The following is a 23,270-nucleotide window of genomic DNA, read 5'->3' on the forward strand; positions in this document are numbered from 1 at the left end:
CATGACTAAGCCACTTCTGGCAAACCAGAGCTGTATACGGAAACGCTGTTTACCTTCCCGCCGGAGCGGTACCTATTTATCTACTTGCACTTTGACGTGCTTTTGAACTACTAGGTGGGCAGGAGTAGGGACCGAGCAACGGGAGCTCACCCCGTTGTGGGGATTCGAACAGCAACCTTTTGATCGGCAAGCCCTAGGCTCTGTGGTTTAACCCACAGCGCCACCCGCATTCCTCTAGGGCTCCAGTATATTGCAGTGTAAATAAACTATGCAGACTCCTTCTGCAACTACTTAATTTGGACTTCACATTCAGGTACTCACTGTCAACCAGCTTGTTCTTATAGAGTTTCTATGATTCTAGGAGAACTTCTGGGATTACATATAAAATTTCCTTTTAGGTTAGAAGTCAATAGCTGAGCTAGGATGGGTTTAAACATAATTAATTTGTTGGTCTTTATGTTGCCACAAGACTAACAGGGCTATTCCTCTGGAAATTGTTTTTAAGGCACAGCTGTTCTACAGTCATTTTTACAACCCCTTTACCATATAACATGTCCCTAAATTCTGGAGAGATTTAGCAAGTTAGGATAAAATGTACTTGAATTTTCCTTCCTATTTGAAAATGGACAAGGGAGTGATAAAAAAGTATCTGCAAAGACAAATCCACGAAACATCCCACTTCTCAGTTGAGTCCTTGGGTTAATTTAGTGGATGGCTTCCATTTGTTGCAAACTAATTTACAATGAAATGCAATCCTTTGTCAATTGGGGAGGGAAATTAGCCATTGTAATTCTGAGGTTCATAGTGTATACTATTTTCAGAAACTTTGGTAAGGTGAACAGTTTTAACATCTTCCAGAACACGCAAAGACACACTTTGCTATGCATGTACTTATCCAGAAAATAAAGAAAGATGAAGGATGTTTATGAATAGCACATGCTGCTGTTTACATCGGTTAGTGGAGTGCAACACAGTGGGACCAGATGTTCCTAACATAGACTGCCATCCTTTATTTTGAAATATATTATTTGCATGCTATATAATCTAATGTGTCAATTAAAATATGCTCAAACATAATTTCTCTGCCTTTTTTTGCTTTGAAATTTGCTGTGATACAAAGTCTGTGTCATGCCTGTCTGAAAGTTATCCTGTGGGCTGGTGTGATACATTCTTGGTTAAAGTTCATGGCTAGTGAGGAAAAGCCCCAGTTCAGGTGACTGACTAAGCCTACTACCTCAGCTCAGTGCAGCAGACAGCACCAATTTTAATTTTTATTATTTACACCCCACCCATCTGGGCAAACTAGGCCATAGAATGACTTCCTTGCAAACAGAAGAAGAAGAAGAAGAGGAGGAGGAGGAGGAGGAGGAGTTTGGATTTGATATCCCGTTTTATCACTACCCTAAGGAGTCTCAAGGCGGCTAACATTCTCCTTTCCCTTCCTCCCCCGCAACAAACACTCTGTGAGGTGAGTGGGGCTGAGAGACTTCAGAGAAGTGTGACTAGCCCAAGGTCACCCAGCAGCTGCATGTGGAGGAGCGGAGACGCAAACCCGGTTCCCCAGATTACGAGTCCACCGCTCTTAACCACTACACCACACTGGCTCCCCAGAAAGACCAGCTCCTCAGGTCCTGCTCATCAGAAGGGCATAATATGCCATCCTAAGGAGAAGAGTAGTCATTGCTGTCATTGCCATGGTGTAGTGGTTAGAGTTTTGGACTAGGGCCAAATTTCATATCTCCACTTGGCTCCGAAGCTCATTGGGGCCTCTTGGCCAGTCACTGTCTCTCAACCTAACATACCTCACAGGGTCATTATGAGGAGAAGATAGGGAGAAGGATATTAATGCACAGCACCTTCAATTCCATGAAGGAAAGGTGAGACATAAATGCAAAAACCAACAAACAATTCTGTGTTCCCCTTAACAATACAAGGCAAAAGAGAAAAAGCTGCCTCTTAGATAATATTTTGACAAATAGTAGCCTTACTGAAATTTTTGCTTACTTACTGAACTTGCTGAGTGCCTTTGCTATTTTAGTACTGGTTTGTTGTTTGTTTGTGTAGACACCTTACACACTTTCAGCAAAAAATGAATTCACAAAGCAGTTTGATAATTGTGCAACAATTAAATTGTATAACAATTAAAACATTCTAAACTTGCGCAGCGTCTTCTAAACTTTCCACTAGTTTCATATGCATCTTTCCTTGTGTCTTGTATAGGGCACCCAGCTATGCTTTGCCAAAAAAGAGAATTTGCCTCACCAAAAAGATAAGCCAAAACAGGGAATCAATTTGCATAATGTTTGCATACCACAATTTGCACATATAGGCACAAATTTAAAAGTAATTACTAGAATTTAAATAAAACTAGAATATATCTCACCCTGTCACACTACAGTGGGGGAAGAAAACAGTGGTTGAATCCAACTGTTTCTGGGCAACTACAAGGCTACAGCTCTCCATTTTTATGGTTCCCCATCTTTAAATCAGACCTAAGCCACATTCGCACCATCTATTTAATGTCCTATGATAACACTTCAAGCAGCAATGGCTCCCCCCCCCCAAGAATTCAGGGAGCTATAGTTTGTTAAATATGCTGAAAGTTGTGAAACAGGCCCCTATTCCCTTCACAAAGCTACAATTTCCAGAGTTTCCTGTAGAGACTGATTTTTAAACCACTCTGGTAATTGTAGCTCTTGGAGGAGAACAGGGAGAAATAGTCTATCAGTGCTTTTAATTGTACAACAGCACTGTAAAACACCTACCAGGCAGCAGGCTTCTTTACGTGATCAGGAAGGTTACTTGGTTTTGATCTGCTCACAGTTTTTCACACTCACCGCTACTCAGATAAGGGCTCACACAGAATGATTCCCTGCCTCAGTGGCTCATGGGGAATCTCGCGCTCATCTCTGCCTAGCACAGAGGACACCCCTTCTCTGGTTTGCATCATCTCTTACCCAGAAATCATGAGGAAAATGAAGAGTCACTGATCTCTCTCTCCTTCAACTCCTGCCATTCCCAGTGTTAAAAGTAGAAGAACCCCTTTTTTTAAAAAAAAGTCCAGTTAGTTACCTTCTGCGTAAGAATTCTCACCTTAGCAAGCCAGCAGCAAAATAAAGATGCTAAAATATCTCCACAGATAACGGTGCATCTTTTTTGTTCCCTTCAGTAGGACTAGGATACTCTTGTGTATGTAGGCTACTCCAGTTAAGATGAAACAAAAGCTGGTTTTATTTCTTGGTTTCTGTTATATAGTTTTCAGTCTGGCACTCAAGAACACTAGTCCTCACTTCCAAATTCCCCCTGAAAAACACTACTGCCTTTGGGCCAGTAGGTGGTTACCATACAAGCCTATCACAGATGCTAGTTGACAAATGAGGCGGCCGTTGATCAAAATCCTTGGGACGTTTGGCACTGCAAACCTTGGAGATAAATTACTGATGATGATTATAAATGATTTGATGGACAATTACTGCACAGAATCCTGTGCTTGGGGGAAGGGGGTGCTTATACCTCGTCTGTCCTTTCTTGATTAATTAATGAAGCAATTAATTTAACAATGGATACTGAATTATTTCAAATGCTTGATAGGATTAGAAACAGATTGAAAGCTAATAAATTTTTTGCTTGGCCACACCCACTTCCGCACTTGGCCTGCAAAATGTTAGTCACTTCCTGGCCTAGAGGCAGCACCCACAGCCTGAATCACATGTTTACTCATTCCAATCCAAATACTTAAGTGTTTGGACAATGATAGAAAAATGTGAAATTGGCATATAGTTGAATTAGTACATGTAAATGAGCAATGCTACATTTTGGAAAGTGCATGTGGTTAATCCTGTTTAAACCATGATGGGAAATACTGTATATTACATTGCTAATCCTTGTCACTTACCTAACAGCATTGTTGCAGTGTTTAGCGATCTTAATGCTTGCAGAACTGAATTCACATTAAAAGCTGATGTTGTCTGCAAGAACACTGTACACTTAAAGCATATTTAAAGTGCATGGCTTCCCCCAAAGAATCGCGGGATGTGAAATGTAGCCATCACAGAACTACAATCCTCAGCATCCTTAAACTACGGCTCCCATGATTCTTGGGGGGATATAATATGTTTTATTATAGCCCAGGCTAAAAATGTTGAAAATCCAGGCTCCTTTTACACCTATTAATCCATATTAAGCGTCTCCAACTTTTTCACGGCCAGGGGCACAATTGGAAATATAAAAAACTGCAATGGTCCTCGCCAAATACCCATGGCATAAAAGAAAAAGGGGGTGTTCAAATGACCCCCCCCCAAAAAAAAAACACACCCCAGGCACACCTACCCCCTCTGAAACAAATAAAACAGCTAGAAAGGCACCAACCCACCCCTCCAATCAAAAGAAACTCTCAGTTTTGTTTAAGATACCCCAAGTCTTATTTTGTGGTATCTTACTGAATGTGTTCCTTTTGAGGGAAAGGGAGGAGCAATTTTGAGAAATATACTAGGATCCCAAAACACATGAATCAAGACTTGATGGTATACCTCGCTTTCTTTCGATATTGGACGTTACTTTGGGTTACAGAGCACAGTCTGGTTTGCTATGGCCTCTTAAACATGCATTTTCTCAGCGGTAACCAGCTGGGCCACAGGGCTGGCCTTGTAAATCCTTTTAATTAAAACGTCTTCCTTCGCAAAGGTGATTGTATTGGGGGAGACAATGGCCTGCCTGAGCATGTTTTTACATACAAGACTTCTCGTGGCAAATTTAACCGTGTAAGAATCTTTATCTAGCAGTTCCATCGCCGCAGGATAGGTGAGGCCCAAGCTCCTGTTAAAGCAATTGATTTTGGAAAATGATTCTCTGTCACCCTTCTATTACAAAGAAAAAAAACGTGATTCTGCAGCAGTAGGTTTAAATTGCACTCAAACCATTCCTAGTGATTGCAGTGACCTCTTGTGGCGCTTTTAGAATATTGTGTGTTGCTGTTTCACTTGGGGGCCTTCAAAATTAAGTTAGCATTTCCCAATATTTGGTTAACAGGTTTTCCCCTCCCCTCCCTTTCCTGCATTTAAACTTCAGGCAGGTTTTATTCACGCTTACAATGTTGTCCCCTTCCCTCAATCTGCTCCTAGAATGATGGGCAGACACCTTCCTTTGAACTCAAGGACAACTCTGTCAATATGAGTATCTGAAGAAGTGTGCATGCACACGAAAGCTTATACCAAGAACTAACTTAGTTGGTCTTTAAGGTGCTACTGGAAGGAATTTTTTTATTTTGACTCTGGCAGACCAACACGGCTACCCATCTGTAACTCAGTCAATATGGTTTTCTGACATCTCCTTTGCCTTGTCAGTCAGGGCTCACATATGGGATTGGGCTTTATGGGTAATGCTGATGGCTTGGGATAATGTTGATGACCGTATATTGATAGAAAGAAAAGGGAACTGTGCCAAAGAGGCCCCATTGCTTTTCAGAAGCACAGAAAAGTGGAGGCACATCCAGAAGGGCAGCTTTATTTTTCAAAGCACACAAGTATATCCCAGTCCACACAGTGGGAATTGTTGTTTTTCTGGACTCATTTGTGTATTTATTTCATTTAAGTTCTCAATAGCTTCCTAAGCAACATATTTAAGTGTAGACAATTCTCAGCTATGTGGACCAGAGGTAGTTTCTACACCACCTTTCATCGCAAAAGAGCCCAGGGTGGCTAACAAAGCAGTTAAATTAAAATAAAACAGCAAAACAGTAATAATAATAATAATAATAATAATAATAATAATAATAATAATAAACATTTAAAAACTTCATACCTGAAAATGTGTTCAGCTATAACAGAATGCCTTCTAATAATGTCGGTTAGAACAGAATGCTTAACAAAATTTTAGAAAAAATGTTAGATGACAAGGAAAAACATTGTAATTTGGGAAGCTGGTACCTAAGTGATGCTGCCTTTATATCCTGCAATCCTGAAAGACAGGACCCATTTTTTGTTCATATACTTACTGTCCATTATCTATAATATGTGAGTAGACTTCAGCCGTTTTATTCAGCTAAGTTCTGAAGCAAATTACTGTGGCAAAAAAAGGATAGACTTGTTGACCTGTACTTGGTATGGCAAACCTTTTGAAACTGTGATGATCATTATATAGCACACTTCAAAGTACAAATTGCTTTTCAGTTCTTATCCTTTCCCCCCATTGTGATTTAAGGTAGGCTGAATGAGATCAAAATGACCAGAACATTTAACAAGTATCTGAAGAGGAATGAATCAGCAAGTGTGATATACTTGGATTTCCAGTCAGTTTTTCTTTTATTGTGTCATTTTTAAAACTTAAATCCTGCCCTTCAGCAGAAGACCTCAGCATGGATTACACACATGAAAAAATCACCAATAAAATTAAAGCACAATAAAACAATTAAATGCCATTAAATAAATATTACCCATCTGTAAATCCAAACTTTTGCATTCAAAGGCTTGCTGAAAGAAACAGATCATTTGCTGGTTCCTAAAATTGGTTGAAGTTGTATCTAGAGGAGCAGCCATCTTTTCGCCCCGTGCAATTTCCAAAAAAAACCCCTACACATTATGACCTACAGTCACTTCCTTCAGCTGAGGAGATAGCAGCTGCTTCACTTCTTCCTGGAGCAGTTTGACTTAGTGTGTTGTCTGAACATACACATGGGGTTTAGTTCTCTCCTTGCTAACCATGAGCTATAGCACAGAATTATCCCAAGGTTTTTAGCTGATTTTTGTGTGTGGGAGAACTAAACCATTAGCTCAGGTTTGGATGGCATGCTAAGCCAAACCATGGATTACCAGTATCTCAGTGCAGCACTACAGCAAAATGCCCAAGTCTGGGGAATGGGCAGAGTCTTCTTTCTGAAGCCCACACATTCCTGCATTCTTGCAAAGCCATGGTTTGGCTTAGGGTGACATGATAAACATTCCATAGGGTGGCTTTTTCATTACTTCATGCAGAACTCCTGATAGAAAAAGGGTTATCCACTGGAATAACCCACTTTGCACTCAAAACAACACAACAACAACAACAACAACAACAACAACAACATTTCTACCCCACCCATCTGGCTGGGTTTCCTCGGCCACTCTGGACAGCTTTCAACAGAACATTAAAAACAAAATAAAACTTCAAACATTAAAAACTTCCCTAAACAGGGCTGCCTTCAGATGTCTTCTAAAGGTTGGATAGTTGTTTATTTCCTTGATATCTGATGGGAGGGCGTTCCACAGGGTGGGTGCCACTACTGAGAAGGCCCTCTGCCTGGTTCCCTGTAACCTCACATCTCGCTATGAGGGAACTGCCAGAAGGCCCTCGGCGCTGGACCTCAGTGCCTGGGCTGAATGATGGGGGTGGAGACGCTCCTTCACGTATACTGGGCCAAGGCCATTTAGAGCTTTCAAGGTCAGCACCAACACTTTGAATTGTGTTAGGTCTTTCAGGACCGGTGTTATACGGTCTTGGCGGTCACTCCCAGTCACCAGTCTAGCTGCCACATTCTGGATTAATACATATTCATAGCAAGCAATCCCTTGCTCCGCAAATGGAATGGGACAGACAATCAGCCATGTCATGTCTCTTATGCTGAATCTGGAGCATGAAGGACTTAACTCTTATGCTCCACCAGCGGGGTCTATATCACATTACCATTTCACGTGGAAAGGAAAAGAAGTCCCCCTCCACACATATAATGTATGGTACATTTTCTTTTCCTTTTCTTTTTTTAGAAGTTCATCAAATGGTGGTTCAAGAGATTTCACATGGCTTCTGATACTTTTAAAAAAACCTGTCTCTGTAACTAGAGGCTTCAAACAGCAGTTTGTTTCATACATGGTTAGTATAAGCAATTTTCATAATATAAACCACAGAGTGAAATTGGTAGATATATTTCAGCTTGGCTTCATGTGATCCAGGTCTTAGGATGGTACAGGGGTGCCAACTTGAGTAAAATATTGGCGGGGGGGAAGGTAAGAATAGCCCTACATAATTGATCACATGACACAGTGCACACACACCATTTGAATGGCAATGCCCCTCAACTTGAGTGGGGGCAGCCCCCTCAAATATTTTATTGGGGGACCAAAGAGACCTTGGCCCCAAGGAGTTGGCTCCAATGGGGTGGTGTCTGAGAATAGCAGATGTGACCACGGAATGTTTTAAATGATGATGGTGGAAGAATAGGGCTTACAGTGGTAACTCAGGTTACAAACATCTTGGGTTACAAACACTTCAGGTTACAGACTCCGCTAACCCAGATGTAGTACCTCGGGTTAAGAACTTTGCCCCAGGATGAGAACAGAAATTGCACGGCGGCAGTGCAGCGGCAGCAGCGGGAGGTAATGTGATACCTCAGGTTAAGAACGGTTTTAGGTTAAGAACGGACCTCCGGAATGAATTAAGTTCATAACCAGAGATACCACTGTATTTATTTTTGCTGGCAAGGTTTTCTAGCGTCTTATACAGTTCTGTGGAAAGGAGAAAATGTAGCAGGTGCATTTTCCTAGCTTGCAGACACAGTGCTAGGGAAAACTTTACCAATTTCTACTTGTTGTGTAATTGCTAAAGAAGTAAGAGCAACCACAGAATTACAGCTGAAAGCGCTAACAGCCCAATCCCAGCTTTACCAATATGTAAATCCCACTGAGTGCAAAACTTGGTGTTATTTTAGCGACATCTGTGGTTTTTCTTTATTTACAGGAAGAGGGGAGATTTTCATTGGGAGCACAGAAAGCAGCGAAGAGAGGCTCCCACAACGAGCCAGAGAAATTCTCTTTCTGCCTGCCCCACCCTTGTGTTCCACCCGTGAGACCTAGAATAAAAGTGCTCAAAGGAGTAGGGGTCCAGGGCATCTATGTCCAGGGCAGCTGTTTACCAGCTCCATCTGGTACGTAGGCTGAGACCCTATCTGCCTGCGGACTGCCTCGCCAGAGTGGTGCATGCTCTGGTTATCTCCCGCTTGGACTACTGCAATGTGCTCTACGTGGGGCTACCTTTGAAGGTGACCCAGAAACTACAACTAATCCAGAACGCAGCAGCTAGACTGGTGACTGGGAGCGGCCGCCAAGACCATATAACACCGGTCTTGAAAGACCTACATGTTAGTTTCAGCTCTCTTCACTGTGCAGCGAAGTGCTTGTCACAAGACAATGTTTACATTCCACAGTCAGAGTACTGTTGGGTTTTCACACGGGAATGGGAAGCTGGATGTGACGTACACTGGTTTCCTGTTTTTCACTGTTCTCTCGGTGTTCTTTATTCCGAAGAGATGGACGGTTGCTTCTCTGCTCCAGCAGAGGCAAGATGCATGTTTGTAATTTCTCAACTCTGAACTGAAAATAAAGCAACTTTAAGCATGTGGCACGTACTGTTCATCATTCCGTTGTGCAAAGGACTCTGCAATATCAACATTTTGGTTATGGGGCCCAGAAAGACGTAAATCAAACTGAAGAATGCCGGCAGAGGTACAGAGGAACGGATCGTGTTATCTGCTCTGCGCGTCAAGTTTGATTGATGAAGGTATGTGCTCATGCTGCCCGGAGCAGCCTGGCAGCCTGCCAGTTTCTAATTTATGGCTTCATGGCTGGACTTTGTACTTTTAAAGCCGTTTTGCCGCGATACAGATAAAGGCACAAGCTCACAGGCTTGGATGACTGGGAAAGCGAAAGTACTTTTCACAAGTGCTTTTGGAAGTTGTACAGTGACGCAGCTTGTTTAAAGCAGCAATGATGGCTAATGCAAAGCTGGTTGAAGCTTTTGGGATTCCTAAGCTCAATAAGAAAAATTACACGGAGTGGGTACAGTATGCAGAGGCAATTCTGCGGAAAGAAGGTCTGTTTAATGTTATTACAGACAACCCCCCAGCTCCAATTACAGCTGAATGGACTGCTAAGGATTCCAAAGCAAGGGGAACGCTTACGTTGATAGTATCCCCAGAAGAGCTCTGTCTGTTGCGTGGAAAGACCACAGCCAGAGAAATTTGGAACTCTTTAAGAGAGGCTCACTTGAGGACAGAAGCTGGTTCCTCAATGTATTTTTATGCCAAGCTGCATGGTATGTCTCTTGCTGAAGGTGGAGATGTGCGTAAACACCTGATGGAGATGCAGAATCTGAGACATGAGATGCAACAGAGAGGACTCAACTTTCCAGAGGCTGTGTATTCCTTCATGATACTACATTCTTTGGGTCCAAGTTGGGAGTCCGTTGCCACTCAGATTGCTGTACAACCAACTGCTCAGCTCACAGTAGCCTATGTTACTGCCGTGATCCAGAATGAAGCAGATCGCCGGGGTGCTAGCTGCATGGATAAGGGGGAGTCTTCACAGACGTCATCCCAGAGTGCAGTGGAACCACCAGAGGGCGCCAAAGCTTTGAAGGCAGTGAAATGCTACTCGTGTGGACGTCTAGGCCATATGAAGAGGGAATGCAAATATCCCAGGGCCAAGACAGAGCAGCGCAGCAGAAGTTCATCGCGTGGAAAAGGCCAAAGCAAAGGCAAAGGTCCGGTGTCCAGGACAACGCAGCACAAGGCAATGGTCTCACGTTTCACTCCAAAGGTTGCAAAGGTCCAGAAGACGTCTAGATCTTTCTTCGTGGTTGATTCAGCAGCTACCCACCACATGTGCAACGATAAGAGACTGTTCGTGTCTTTTACACCGCAGGAAGGTGCGATTCACCAGGCGGATGACCACACGATTCCCAGTCAAGGCTACGGAACTGTTGTTCTTCACAGTTTGGACTTATCAATACAGGATGTACTGTATGTTCCAGATGCCACACACAATCTTCTCAGTGTGATGCAGCTGAATGAACGGAACATTGACGTTTCCTTCAAGAACAAGAAATGCACCATCACAAAGAAAGACGATTATGTATTGCATGCTGAATGTGTTGATCGTTTATTTGTTTTGTATTATGATGATGTTGTGCAGAATGATACTTGTTGCATTGCAGGTTCTAACAAAAGTTTGCATGCAGGATGTATTCATGATTTTCACAGGAAATTTGGTCATTTGCATTTTGAGGCAGTATCTAAAATGCCTACCTTGGTTGAAGGTATGACTATTAAACCCTGCAGGTACCACATGAAGTGCAAGGCATGCGCAGCAAACAAGGTGAAAATGGCTGTGAAAGGTAAGGTGTCTAGTAGGCAAGCTACAGAACCATACCAGATTGTTCATGCTGATTTAGTCGGTCCACTATCGCCCTCTTTGGGTGAAAATAGGTTCTTCATGGTTCTCATTGATGCATTTTCCAGGTATATTTACGTGTATAATCTCAAGCAGAAATCAGAGGCTTTTCCAAGGTTCAAGGAATTCTGTGCTTGGTTGGAAAATGTGCATGGTAAGAAGATAAAAATTCTTTTCACAGATCGCGGGGGAGAATTCACTTCTCAGCAGTTTGAAGCTTTTCTGACTGAGAAAGGAATTCAACACGATTTGTCCAGTCCTCGCTCGCCATGGCAGAATGGACTTTGCGAAAGGGCAAATCAAACATTGCTTCAAGGGTTAAAAACCTTGCTGCATGATGCAAATCTTCCAGAGAGTTATTGGGCCGAATCTCTCTCATGTTTTGTTTACAGTTACAATCGCAGGTTATCTTCAGCGATTGGTTGTACCCCGTATGAGAAGATGTTTGGCAAGAAACCGTACATCAAACACATGAAAATTTTTGGTTCTGACATGTGGATTCACTCACCACAAAGCTCCAAGTTAGGCAAGCGTGGTTTGCATGGTATCTTTCTAGGTTATCAGAAAGGTTCTTACAGAATAATGATGACTGGCTCTAAGACAATTAAGCTCACAAGAAGTGTTGAGTACAATGCCAAGTGGGGGGAGAATGTGGGAATTTTCCAATGTTATCCTGATGACAGTGATGAGACTGAGGATAAGCAACAGCAACCCACACCCACTGATGAAGGTTCTGATTCTGAGTCTGAAACTGAATCGGATACTTCAGAGGATTTCAAGAGTGCGAAAGCCTCTATGCGACCCTCTGAAAGCTCTGATCAGGAATTGGAAGAACCATTGTTCACAATAGGTCACTTTTCTCCTAAGAAGGAAGAGGAGAGTGTTGAAGACCAAAGGCTAATTCGCAGGTCACAAAGAGCCACAAAAGGCAGACCTCCAAAGAGATTTGCTGATGAATTTGCTAAGACAGCAGTAGCAGCTGTTAAAAGCTCCAAGAAGGTATTTGAACCTTCAAGTTTCCAAGAAATCCAGGATTTGGATTCTAAGGAAGCTGAGCCATGGTTAAATGCTATGAAGGCTGAGCTTGATTCCTTAGAAAAGAACAAAACTTGGGAGCTAGTTCCAGTAGTTCCAGGAATGAAACTGCTTGGAAGCAAATGGGTCTTCAAAGCGAAGACTGATCAAAATGGCAAGATAGTCAGACACAAAGCCAGATTGGTAGCCAGAGGTTTAGCACAGGTACCAGGTGAAGACTATCACGAGACCTACTCACCCACAGTGAGATATGAGAGCATAAGGCTTATGCTCAAGCTAGCTGCAGAGGAGAATCTACACATTAGTCACCACGATGTGAATACAGCATTTTTGTACGGATCTCTAGGTGAATCACTTTATATGCTTCCACCTGATGGCGTACAGGTAAAACAGGGATTTGTTTGTGCTCTGAAAAAGTCCCTTTATGGTCTCAAACAAAGTGCACGGTGTTGGCACACTAAACTCACTGAAGCATTGTTTTCTCTAGGTTTTCAGCAAGGGAAAGCTGATCCATGTGTATTTGTCAAAGAGGAGGGGCAAAAGAAGCTGTATTGTTTGTTTTATGTTGATGATATTTTATTCTTTTGGAAAGATGTCACAATGTACAATAACGCCCTAGCTCAACTGAAAGAGCACTTTGACATGAAAGATCTTGGTGAGGTAAACAACTACCTATCTCTGGAAATAGAGAAAGATCAAAGTGGTAACATTCTAGTACACCAGTCAAGGAAAATTGCTGATGTGTTAAGCAAGCTAAACCTGATGGATGCTAACCCTGTAGACACACCGATGACAACAGGTTATCAGGTAGAAGACACTGAAGAAGCATTTTCTGACACTACACTGTACAGAAGTGTGCTAGGCAAGCTAAACTTCATTGCCAGATGTTCAAGACCTGACATTGCTGTTAGCTGTAATTTGCTAAGCAGACAAGTCAACAATCCTACTGTTAAGGATTGGAAAGCTCTGAAACGCATAGCACGCTATTTGAAAGGCACTATGCATTACAGACTGAGATTTAACAATCAGAAGTCTGGTGGTCTTGAGATTTTTGCAGATGCAAGTTTTGGAAGTGACACTACAGACAGGAAAAGTACGTCTGGAGTTTGCTACATGTACAATCAGGGTCTATTTGATTGGTCATGCAAGAAGCAAACAACAATTAGCTTAAGTACTTGTGAAGCTGAACTGAATGCACTGTCTTATTCACTTAAGGATTGTGAATGGTTGTTACAATTGTGCAAAGACATGAAAATTCCTGTCAAATGTCCAATCCAGGTTTACCAGGACAACAAAGCATGTTTGGCTTTGCTGAATTCGGAAGGTTGTAAGCAAAGCACGAAGCACTTGCAGTTGAAGGTGCAACATGCTAGGGAACATATTCAGAAGGGACTCGTAACGGTGTCCTATATGCCAGGTAATGAAATTCCTGCTGATGTATTGTCCAAGATTGTATCAAGGGATCAACACTGTACCTATGTACAGAAGTTGGGTTTGTACTGATATTGTACGAACACGCTGCCCAGTGATGTTCACAGAAAGGGGGAGGATGTTAGTTTCAGCTCTCTTCACTGTGCAGCGAAGTGCTTGTCACAAGACAATGTTTACATTCCACAGTCAGAGTACTGTTGGGTTTTCACACGGGAATGGGAAGCTGGATGTGACGTACACTGGTTTCCTGTTTTTCACTGTTCTCTCGGTGTTCTTTATTCCGAAGAGATGGACGGTTGCTTCTCTGCTCCAGCAGAGGCAAGATGCATGTTTGTAATTTCTCAACTCTGAACTGAAAATAAAGCAACTTTAAGCATGTGGCACGTACTGTTCATCATTCCGTTGTGCAAAGGACTCTGCAATATCAACACTACATTGGCTCCTAGTACGTTTCTGAGCACATTTCAAAGTGTTGGTGCTGATCTTTAAAGCCCTAAATGGCCTCGGTCCAGTATATCTGAAGGAACGTCTCCACCCCCATCGTTCTACCCGGACACTGAGGTCCAGCACCGAGGGCCTTCTGGTGGTTCCCTCACTGCGAGAAGCCAAGTTACAGGGAACCAGGCAGAGGGCCTTCTCAGTAGTGGCGCCCTCCCTATGGAACGCCCTCCCACCAGATGTCAAAGAGAACAACAACTACCAGACTTTTAGAAGACATCTGAAGGCAGCCCTGTTTAGGGAAGCTTCTAATGCTTGATGTATTACAATATTTTAATATTTTTTTGGAAGCCGCCCAGAGTGGCTGGGGAAGCCCAGCCAGATGGGCAGTGTATAAATAATAAATTATTATTATTATTATTATTATTATTATTATTATTATTATTATTATTATTGAGTTGCACTGCCTGTGTCTGTCTTCTCCTGACACAGGTCATCCATAAGTGTAGCTTCTGTACTGGAACCAGACCTTCAGGCGGAATAAAGCATGGAACGGCTCAACTTCCATTTACTCAAGCCCCTTACCTAAGAAGAGGATATTTGCAACCTGCCAATAATTATTTGAATCCTTGGGGTCCAGGGGGTTCCTAGAAGCAGCCTTAGGCAAGCATCTCTTTCAAGGCAGATGGTATCAGATAGTGTCATTCTACTTACTTAGTCACTAGATGGCACTGGACTTAGGCACCCATTTGCCCTATACATTTAAGCTTTTATTGTACCACTTTCAACAAGCCATGGTTTCCCTCAAACAAATCATGAAAGCTACAATTTGCTAAGGGTGATGCTAGCGGTTAGAAGACCCCTATTCCCCTCACAGAGCTACAATTATCAGTCCATTAACAGGGACGCGGGTGGCGCTGTAGGTAAAACCTCAGTGCCTAGGGCTTGCCGATCGCATGGTCGGCGGTTCGAATCCCCGCGGCGGGGTGAGCTCCCGTCGTTCGGTCCCAGCTCCTGCCCACCTAGCAGTTCGAAAGCACCCTTAAGTGCAAGTAGATAAATAGGTACCGCTTTATAGCGGGAAGGTAAAAGCGTTTCCGTGCGCTGCGCTGGTGCTGGCTCGCCATAGCAGCTTTGTCATGCTGGCCACGTGACCCGGAAGTGTCTCCGGACAGCGCTGGCCCCCAGCCTCTTAAGTGAGATGAGCACGCAACCCTAGAGTCGGACACGACTGGCCCGTACGGGCAGGGGTACCTTTACCTTTAACAGTTAACTGGGGTGTATGGGGGTATTAGGGGAGGGGTAGCCCCTCTGGTGGGAGGGGCACGTCATGCTTCTTCTGAGGTAGCTTGTCCACCTTGCACTCAGCTCTCACCAGTGACTCCCGGAAGCTGTCAGCATGAGCCTGGGCCAACCCCCGGGGAAACAGATTTGACTGTCCGGTTAAACCAGGTGAGGGTAGCCGACGTGTCTCAAACCCTCAGTGAGTTAGGGACTTCCTCTGCAAGCAAAGACAGGCTCTGGCAGGTTGAGAGGACGAGACCAATAGAGGGTTCAATGGCCAAGAAGGTGGTTTCTGGACAAGTTGTAGAGGAAGGTGAGGGGCAGGTGGGGTTTGTTAACTTGGGAAGGCAAGAAAGGTAAAACTCTGATGCTAATCCTGCCCTGCAAGATAACTCCAGGAGAAAAGACTAGGGAGTAAACCATTCATGGATTTGGAGTGGAGTGCTTAAGATGGCTGGATCCGCCTGCAGCCAAGCTGGTGCCAAACGTGTTGCTCTACTTTTGTTTGGGTCACAGCAGAAAGGCCGAGAGTGGGGTCTTGTCATCTGGGCAGCCCAGGACTTCCATACACAGTCAGGCTTGCGCCCCAGGGGAGTCACTTTGGTGCTGCAAACGTGATTTGACTTCCCCGTTATCACTTGAGGCAGACGGATGCCAACGACAAAAACAGTTAATCTTCCCGCGGAATTCTGAGAATTGTAACTCTCTGGGGGAAATAGGGGTCTCCTGACAACTCTCAGCACTCACAACAAACTACAGTTCCTAGGGTTCTTTGTGGAGAAGCCATGACACAAGTGGTGTAACACTGCTTTGAATTATAGTGCAGATGGAGACCTTAAACTATGTGGCATCAGGAGTTTCTGCAATCTGTTCTGTTCTTGTTTAAGAGGGTCAATAAAGTTATTGTCTAGCTTCCTGGCTGATGCCTTCTGGGATAGCTGGGGCTGCCCTCTCTCACAAGGAGAGGTTCATTACCACTCCCTGCCAGAGAAGCTGGTCAATCCCTCCCCATCCTGTTATCAGCCATGAAGGCCAAAGGTCAAGTGGGCATGGAGTTGGTAGGCAGGGAAATATAGTCCCCCCAAGTAATGTGATAGGGCATGCATGAGTCAGAACCAACACCCCAGGGCCTGTAGAAACCTTTCCAGTATGCTGAAGCTAAGTTGCACATGTGTCATTATTTAGATCCTTATTAGGCAAGCTTTTGTCAAAGCAAATACATGATTCATTGCAAAATATTCCAGAGACCTTGACAGAACTAAACAAGAGAAACTGCCATTAAAGGCTTTACAGCACAGCTTGTGTAAATCACATATATAATTCTGATTTAGTAGTTATTATGTGAGCTTCTCCTTTTGTTTTGTTTTTTAAGGGAAGATGTATTTGAAAATGCCTCCTTTAAAATACAGTGCATCTGTGATGATTATGTGGTTTAGGAAATAATAATCTCCATCAATGATTCAATTATAGCAGCACTAACAATGGCGAAATTACAGTAAATACACAACCGTTTAAAACCCTAAACGGCCTCAACCCAGTATACCTGAAGGAATGTCTCCACCCCCATCGTTCAGCATGGACACTGAGGTCCAGCGCCGAGGGCCTTCTGGTGGTTCCCTCACTGCAGGAAGTGAGGTTACAGGGAACTAGGCAGAGGGCCTTCTTGGTGGTGGTGCCCGCCCTGTGGAACGCCCTCCCTTCAGATGTCAAGGAAATAAACACCTACCTGACTTTTAGAAGACATCTGAAGGCAGCACTGTTTAGGGAAGCTTTTAATGTTTTATGTTTTATTGTGTTTTTAATATTCTGCTGGGAGCCGCCCAAAGTGGCCGGGGAAATGCAGCCAGATGGGCGGAGCATAAATAAAAAATTATTCTTATTCTTATTTCATCACTGGCTCTTGAGTTTTGGTTCCCTTTCACCTTTTTGGTTGCAAAAGTTCACCCAACGCACACACACACACACACCATGCTTCGTTGAGTTGCTGCAACATTTTGGAACCATTATTATTTCACCTCCTCCAGGTGAAGTTCAGAATAATAAAGCACTTGTTATCCACCATTTAACAGAAAGGTGAATGGGTGGAATAGGGTAACAACAAGGTTGAGGCTATGTGGGCATAGGGGTGGGAGCACCAGATGTTGACTCTGCTGTTATGCCTGTGCAGCCCTGACCTTGCTGCCACCCCACAAAGTGATAAGGGGCAGCCAAGGAGGTGTCAGAAGAGCAGCTCCACAGCACTGCTGCTCCTGAGCCGGATTACTGTGTCCATCCTCCCTGGCCAGGGACCATGCTGGCTGGGATTGATGGAAGCTGGAGTCCAGCAACAGCTTGGGGGTGGTGGCTCCCCACCCTATAGCTAGCAGCCACTCAACTGTTTTCATCCATCCTTGTTTTCACATATTTGGGACTAGGTTTCCTAATTCAGTAATGGCGACAGTTGTTAAAATGCAGAGGACAGGACAAGACAAGCCAACACGTGCCTGAATCCTATCTCGCCACCTGGTCACAAAAAACGAGGGCAGCATGTAGTCGTCATGCCCCACCCTCAGTACTCTTGCATATTCTGCAGCTATAGGACAGCCAGAAATTAAACAGGTGTTATCTTTTCCAGCTCACAGAATCTGTTATGGGGAAAGCCCTTACCTGCTGAATTCATGACTGATGCACTTTCCTTTAAAAAAAAAAAAAGGCCTAGACCCTTTTAAAACGTGCTTTTTTGTCGGGGAGGGGGCGATTGGGTTGTTGTTTTTATTTTTATTATGTATTTTGTGGTTTCATATCTTTATTTTATTCTGTAGACCGCCCTGAGACCCCAGGGTATAGGGCAGTATAATTAATCAATTGATTAATCAATGCAAGCACTTGTGCCCTCAGAGGTAAGTCTTCTCGAGTTCAGTGAGGCTTATTCCCAATGTAGATGACACAGGATTTGCAGCCTGAGTCTGGTTTCCCTTTCGATTTGTGGACTCGTCAACTGGAGGAGACATTACCTCTGGCCACTAGCACACCTAAAATCCACAGCCTCGCACCTGCAGAGTCGGAGGCTGCCCTTCTTCAGACGTTTCCCCATAAGACGGGAGCTTTCTGGAATCGGAGCACGCGCTTTGCTGCCTACTACCAGTTGTTTCCCCCAATTCCAGCGTGAGGTGATGGGACACTTTTGTAGACATCGGACCGCGACTGAGAGACGGGGCGGGCGGGTTTGTGTGTGAGATCCTTCCTGGCAAACCAACGAAGCAAGGGAACAAGACGTCCTAAGCTAAACCCCCAGCGAGAAATCCTGTGTGTGTTTGTGTGTCTCCTTGCTTCGGCGGGGCCCCCCAGGTGGTGTTTTTGTTTTTTGCTTCTCTTACTTTCTGCCTGCCTTCTTCGCTGCGCGTCCGACGTGTGCGCGGCCAGCTCGTGTTCCCGGAACCTCTCCAGCCCTTCCTACGTGAGGGAAAGCAGGCCGGCTCCCCCGGCGGGGACAAATGACTCATGCCATGCAAGCAAAGCCAGGCGGCTCTTAAGCCCTTCACACCGGGCAGGCAGCCCCCGGGTAAAACGAACGCCTCTCCAGACCGACGTGGGCTCCAAACAGAGGCTGCAGAAGGAAACTCCGCCCCCCCAAATTAAACTGGGGAGAAAACTTCTCCAGACGAGCGGCGTTTCTTAAGCGTTTGCGCCAGATCGCCAGCCTGGCGAGATGTTTCTTTCGCTGCAGCCTTCGCGCACGTCGAAAGTTCCTCCGCTTTGACGGCCGTGGCCTTGAGGCCGTTCTATAGCAAGTACTGTACTGTACAGTAAGTTTTGCGCACTAGCATGCATTCCAGCCACGCAAAGGTCAGGCGGCTTTTGGACCCAGCACATGCCGCCTCTCTCTAGCCAGGCAAGCAAGAGGCACGACCACAAGTTCCAAGCCAGGGCCTCGGCTCTAATAAATCTTACAGCTTTGTGTGCGATGCATAGCTGTCAACGTTTCCCCCCTTTTTAAAGGGAAATTACCTTGTTCCAAATAGGATTCCTCGCAAGAAAAGGGAAAAGTTGACACTGCCATGCCATTTTCCTCTTCGCACTCCATTATGTTTAGTTTGTTTTTTCCTGGTGATGATCGGTAGCCATTACAGAAACTGTATGCATTTAAAGCACATCCCCTCCCCTAAAAAAAAAAAAAATCCTAAAAGCTGCAGTTTAGGCCTCATCATGCTACAATTCCCAGCACCCATAAAAGTACAGTTCCCAGGTTTCTGGTGGGGGGGGTGCTTTAAATGTACAAGCCTCGGCTACACAACCAGTACATATGACCTTTCCTCTATCTTATCCAGTGCAATTTTTCTAGAAAAAGAGGTGCCAGAACTCATAATTGAATGCCTCCCTTGTTTTCTTATAATGGCAATGGTGCCCATCTGAGGTGCCAGAACTGAGTTCTGGTGAGTTCCGGTTGGAAAAAAGCCCTAATCTTATCAATACTCCCTGCTCTATAGTGGTACCTCGGGTTAAGAACTTAATTTGTTCTGGAGGTCTGTTCTTAACCTGAAACTGTTCTTAACCTGAAGCACCACTTTAGCTTCTGCTGCCGCTGCACCGCCGCTGCATGATTTCTGTTCTCATCCTGAAGCAAAGTTTTTAACCCGAGGTACTATTTCTCGGTTAGCGGAGTCTGTAACCTGAAGCGTCTGTAACCCGAGGTACCACTGTACCCCAGTTTTTTCACCTCCAATACTTTTACCACAAATCTGCAGTATAAAACTGTGTTGGTTTGTTGTGATGCAGCAGCATAGGGGAACATCTTTTTAAATAAACAGGTTTATTGTGGCATAAGCTTTCATGGACTTTAATCTGCAGTGACCAGCCCAGGTCCCTCCTGGGCTCACAGTTACACTTCAAGACCTACTTTTTACCTTGTGGTAATCCCTCGACATGGGAGTATGCAGTAAGAAAAGCCTATTGCACTGTGTTTAACCTCTCACTTTTGTTACATCTGGCTAAACATAGGAGCTGAGGAGAGACCTTGGATTAAACTGCGTGATTTCTAGTTTGCAGGAGGTATCACTATCCTCACTCACATAAAACCTTTGCTGCACTGGTTGGTTAATATAGGTCAGCTACCTTAAATGCTAACCTTAGCAATTTGTTCTGAAAATACCTAGCATCTATATGGGCATGCTGCTGTTGCTGCTCTAAATACATTTCTGATTTGAAGAGGAGCAAATCTTCCTGCTTCAGTTTGCCATATTAGAGGCCAACAATGTGTCAAGTAGGAGAAAAAAAGTGGAGCCTTCTGACATAGCTGCACATGCCCTGAACCTTCGTCTTAGAACATTAGTCATTTCCGTTAAGAATGGGCAGATTGCCACTACAGTCATCCCAATCCCAAAAGTAGTTAATCCAGAAACACTGAACTAGACCAATTCCATAGACATCCATTGACCATTTCAAAATAAATCAAGTTTTCTCAGATTAGGATTATGTGATTGCAGTTTATCTGTATGTACGCGCACCCAGCCTCCCAACCACGTGATGCTCAGATGCCGTGGACCAGGGGTCAGCAAACTTTTTCAGCCGTGGGCCAGTCCACCGTCCCTCAGACCAGGTGGTGGGCTGGACTATATTTTGAAAAAAATATATGAACAAATTCCTATGCCCCACAAATAACCCAGAGATGCATTTTAAATAAAAGGACACATTCTACTCATTCTACTGATTCCTGGACCATCCGCAGGCCAGATTGAGAAGGCGATTGGGCTGCATCCGGCCCACAGGCCTTAGGTTGCCTACCCCTGCCGTGGACGCACCACAAGGAAGTAGCAAATGCGTCCCAGCACCTATTGACAGCGCTGAGTGTGTGATAATTAGAAGCCCAGTATGCATGGAACCTAATAGTCCCTGTTGCACGGTCATTAGTATCAGTTGTGCAGAGACACTTGAGAGGTGGGGGACCTCAGGTCCCATTCAAGAGGGGTACACCATCTTTTCTACTTTTCCATGGCAATTGCCATCACAGGGACATTGCAATAGTGTGAATCATCTGTATTTTTCTAAATAGATGATCACTCATCAGATCCCAGCTCAGAATAGCAAAGTAAAACAAAGCATGCATGTGGCAGGAGATCCAAAGTTAATCTGAAACTATCAAAATAGAAGATCCAAAGTCATTCTGAAACAATGTGGAACAGATTCCAAAGGGAGGTCTATTCTTTTGTGCTGGTCCTTTGTTGCCATTTTAAAAAAGAACTCAGGGAGTATGCTTTGTCTTTTTTCAAGATGCAGAAAATGTCCCCAGAGTGTGAACACTCCGCCAGTGTGGTGTAGTGGTTAAGAGCGGTAGTCTCGTAATCTGGGGAACCGGGTTCGCGTCTCCACTCCTCCACATGCAGCTGCTGGGTGACCTTGGGCTAGTCATATTTCTTTGAAGTCTCTCAGCCTCACTCACCTCACAGAGTGTTTGTTGTGGGGGAGGAAGGGAAAGGAGAATGTTAGCCGCTTTGAGACTCCTTCGGGTAGTGATAAAGCGGGATATCAAATCCAAACTCCTCTTCTTCTTTACAAAAGAAATAGAAAATGCCGGCACATAACAAAAACGGCGATAAGGAACAGAAGTAAAAACTACACAGAACAGAGTAAGAACAGCACTCCTAATTATTTTGCGCTCGCCGAGTTTCCAGTGCTAAGTTTTTAATCCTTGCTCACATGACTTTATCCAAACCGCAGGTGTATCCTGTACTTTGTTGCAAAGTATGGCTTTTTGATGTGGTGTTTCTCAAACCAGCTTCACACTGACTGGAGTCCTTAAGCCTTTTCTAATTAGCTTCTAGCCAAGGTGTGAACATGTTTGCTAGGGTAAAGACATATTTGCCCTTCAACGCCCCCTGGTGTGTACAGAAACAGAAATGAATCTAAGCCATGCTGAAGTGAACATCTAAGGGTTGGGGAGAAGAACTGTAAAATGCACACAACTTCCCCTCCCCAAACCTTCATTGCACTCCAAGCGGTCAATGTGAACAAACTCTGTGTTTCGGTCTCATCTCATATTATTTCAGTTCTGAACCAACCATGGGTTTCATTCTTACATTGCACATACACACATTTTCAGTAGACACAAACAGGATGAAGATTAGGAGAAGGAACCTGTTGGATAAATCACCGCTGTAAATGCCAAGAATTCAGCAGCCATGGGAATTCTGACCCAAGAGTCAGAGCATGGACAAGCTTATGCTACAAAAAGGAGCATTTTCTCAAAACTGCATGTATAAAACATCCACCCTCCACCCCTCATTGTTCCTGCAAATGGTTCGCTCCGAGAATACTAGATAAGCACTTGTGTATGTGCCGGTTTTGTATATGCACAAATTTCAGGAAGTTAAGCATTAAATAGGCAAATATTTCCAACCTTTGTCTCTGCCTGCCTGCAGTTGATGTCTTCTGATGTTGCAACAGGTAAGCATCAGCCTGGTTAGGCAAAACAGTTGTAGGTGAAATGTTATCCAGCGATTTTACTGCTAGTTTGTGTGAGCAGAAATCAGTTGAGACATTGGGGGGGAGGTTGCTTTTGATGAAAACTGGTATTTGATGCTTAAAAGGAAGGGGAGAAGATTATAAGAGCAGAGCTGTAATTAACATCCCATAAGAGTCGAAACCGTAAAGCTACAAAACCACTGTACAAGGAACAGTTACAGAACTATTAGGCCTCCTCAGTTAAGTTGTCATGTGGAGAAGTTCTGGACTTCAGTGACGTGACACATAAGCTACATGTGTCAGCGCTTAGAGAAGACTTTAATCTGCAAATGCGGATTAACACTAAATACTCAAAAAGCTTCAGGAGAATTCAAACAACATGCAGGTTATTGAACATGCGTAACTGCCTTTAATGACTTCTTGTTATGCACAAACCAAATATAGAGTGGT

The 23,270-nt window shown here is 44.0% G+C and overlaps 1 long non-coding RNA gene across 2 annotated transcripts in view; it reads right to left on the reverse strand.

The window, feature by feature from the left end:
- LOC309530928 overlaps positions 1 to 19,164 on the reverse strand; it is a 39,604-nt gene extending 20,440 nt beyond the window's left edge. For both annotated transcript variants that reach the window (XR_014218959.1, XR_014218960.1), the window contains exons 1-2: positions 18,740 to 19,164; positions 2,958 to 3,042 (exon numbers count right to left, since the gene is read on the reverse strand). This is a non-coding gene — a long non-coding RNA (uncharacterized lncRNA). The remainder of the gene's footprint in view (positions 1 to 2,957; positions 3,043 to 18,739) is intronic.
- Between the last annotated feature and the right edge of the window lie 4,106 nt (positions 19,165 to 23,270).

This window comes from Podarcis vaucheri (assembly GCF_965113315.1).
Source record: "Podarcis vaucheri genome assembly, chromosome: 4".
Classification (NCBI taxonomy): domain Eukaryota; kingdom Metazoa; phylum Chordata; class Lepidosauria; order Squamata; family Lacertidae; genus Podarcis; species Podarcis vaucheri.